Genomic DNA, 3,013 nt, shown 5'->3' on the forward strand with positions numbered 1-3,013 from the left:
ATGACACAGGTGCACTTACCTACATGCAGGCAATACACGCATACACATAAAATAAAAATAATAAAATAAGTAAAATATAAAAAAAAAAGATTGGTTGCCTGAAGATCTAGGAGGTTGTAGAACAGTTGTGGGATAGACAGATATTCATAAAAAAGAAACAGAAAAAAGCATTCACGACACACCCTTTCACAACACAACTACAGAAATATGCATACTCTTTCATGTGTTGCCTAATGATGGGGCTGTGTTAATTTTCTCACATGTGAACATTATAGAGTATACATAAATTAATATGGCTATAAAGTTGCAAGATAATATTTCTTTTTTAAAGGATTTGTTAAGGCAGAGGCAGGCAGATCTCTGTGAGTTCAAGGCCAGCCTGGTCTACAGAGCGAGTTAAAGGCAGCTGAAGCTACAGGGAGACCCTGTCTCAAAAAGACCAAAAAAAAGATTTGTTATTTTTTTTCATTTATTTTTTTGAAGGCCACTGAGTTTTTTGATTTTAAAAACTTTATAAAGACACTGACTGCTAAGCCAAAAAAAGGAGTCAAATAGTATCCAATAGATTAGGAAGGGAAGAAGCCCATGGAAGGAGGACCAGGAATTCACACAGGAAAGCTGGTAACTATTGCCATGAAACTGTAGGGAAATGAGAAGGAAGGGCAATGAATGCAAGAGCAAGAATTCCAAAAAGGTTGAGATGTTGAGGGGAGAGAACTCTCAAAAGACCTCAAAGTAGAGGAGGGGAGTGTGACAACAGTAATGTCTTCTTTTGTGGAGGACAGGAAAGTGCCCCATTTTATTACAAACTCTGAAGACTGGATGCTGGGGCTGGGGGTCTGAGAGGTCCCCAGAGGACATCACAAGGAGGCGTCACACCAAAGGCAACCAAAGCAGTTCCGGATCTGCTTGGCATTGGTGCCACATGTGTCCTTCAGCCATTCCTGAAAGAAGTCTTTATCTTATTTAGCACCAGAAAGTGGCTAAGGACCACACAGGTCTTGTCAAATCACCTTTCCTCCAGCTTCTTGCCCAGTACTTCACCAATTCTGGCCAGGCTCCTCACTGGCTTTTCCCCATGGATTTTTTTTTTTTAATATTTTATTATTTTTATTTTATGTATATGCATGTCTTGCCTGCATGTAGATAAGTGTACCCATGTCGTGCAATGCCCATGGAGGTCAGAAGAGGCTGTCAGATCCCCTGGGACTGGAGTTATGGACAGTTGTTAGCTGGGTGCTGGGATTCAAACCCAGGTCTTCTGCAAGAACAACCAGTGTTCTTAACCGCTGAGCCGTCTCTCCAGCCTATCCCCATGGATTGTTGCCACGAAGTCCCTATGCTTTTAGGAGGTTGTCATCTTGATTGGGATTAACCTGGCAGCTCTGGCTCTGGTAACAGCTTCTGCCACCCCCCAGCTTTCTCGCTGATGCCTCACACTGCTAGAACCTATTTATTTTTATGTGTATGAATGTTTTGCCTGCAAGTATGTAAGTTCACTTGTGTTGTGCAATGCCACGGCAACCAGAAGAGGGTGTCAAATCCCTGGGATCTGGAGTTTTGGAGGTTGTTAGCCACCACGTGGGTACTGGAAAAGGAACCTGAGTCCTCTGCAAGAGCAGCCTGTGTTCTTAATCACTGAGCCATCTCTTCCACCCTGTGTTTATTTTTATGTATATGAGTATTTGTCTGAATATGCACCAGGTACATGACTGGTTTCTGCAGCGCCCAGAAGATGATTTCAGATACCCTGGAGCTGGAGTTACAAGCGGTTGTGAGCTACCATGTGGGTGCTGGGAACCGAACCTGGGTCCTCTGCAAGAGCAGCAAATGCTCTTAACGGTTGAGCCACCTCTCCAGCCACAAGATAGAATCTTATGGGATCTACTGCCAAACACTGTTTTATGTGTGTAACTACACCCAACTCAAGATAGAGAACATGTTAGCTGCCAGGAAGAATTCTTCATGCTTCTTTCCAGTCAATACCTGCCTTCTCCAAGATCAGTCCTCTTCTGAGTTACATCATGGTCCATTAATTTTGCATGTCTTAAGATGGATTTATTTACTCTTTCAGGGGTTCTTTCTTACATAGCATAATGTGTAAAATGATACTGGTGCATGTATCAATCTGTTTAATTTGTATTCCAGGCTGGCCTTGAATTCACAGATATCCACCTGCCTCTGCCTCCCAAGTGCTGGGACTGCAGGCGTGCGCCACCATGTCCGGCTTTTTGTTTTGTTGTTGTTGTTGTTGTTTGTTTGTTTTTTTTTGTTGCTGTTGTTTGTCTTTTTGAGACAGGGTCTCCTTGTAGCCCCAAATGGCCTGGAACTCACTATGTAGACCAGGCTGGCCTTGAACTCATGGAGATCCGCCTGCCTCTGCCTCCCAAGTGCTGGGCTTAAAGGCGTGTGCCACCATGCCTGGCTATTGTTTTGTTTTTTAAGATAGAGTCTCACTATGTAACCCTGGCTGGCTGGAACTCGCTATATAGACCAGGCTGGCCTAGAACTCTTAGAGATCTGACTGCCTCTGCCTCTTGTGCTGGGATTAAAAGTACATGCCACCATAACCTATTATTACATTATATGACCACATTTATTTGTTTTCCTCTTAACAGACATTTGGGTCATTTCCAATTTGTCTGTTATGAGTAAAAAAAAATAATGCTAGGGAAATTCTTGTCTTTATATGATATCCAACGCCTTATTCTGAACTCCATGGGCACTGCATATATGTGATGCACTTATATACATGCAAACAAAACACTCATACACATAAAATTTAAATAAATTTTTTTTGGTCTTTTTGAGACAGGGTCTCTCTGTAGCCCCAGCTGGCCTGGAACTCATTGGGTAGACCAGGCTGGCCTGCCTTGAACTCACAGAGATCTGTCTGCCTCTGCTTCCCAAGTGCTGGGATTAAAGGCATACGCTACCACACCCTGCTTCATCCATTTTTCTTAAAATGACAATTTCATTCTTCTTAACACATAAATAAAATTCCATTACACAC

The 3,013-nt window shown here is 42.7% G+C and overlaps 1 pseudogene; it reads right to left on the reverse strand.

The window, feature by feature from the left end:
* Positions 1 to 501: 501 nt before the first annotated feature.
* On the reverse strand, positions 502 to 1,360 carry LOC103737152 (annotated as a pseudogene).
* Between the last annotated feature and the right edge of the window lie 1,653 nt (positions 1,361 to 3,013).

This window comes from Nannospalax galili, unplaced genomic scaffold (genome assembly GCF_000622305.1).
Source record: "Nannospalax galili isolate Female #2095 unplaced genomic scaffold, S.galili_v1.0 scaffold117, whole genome shotgun sequence".
NCBI lineage: Eukaryota > Metazoa > Chordata > Mammalia > Rodentia > Spalacidae > Nannospalax > Nannospalax galili.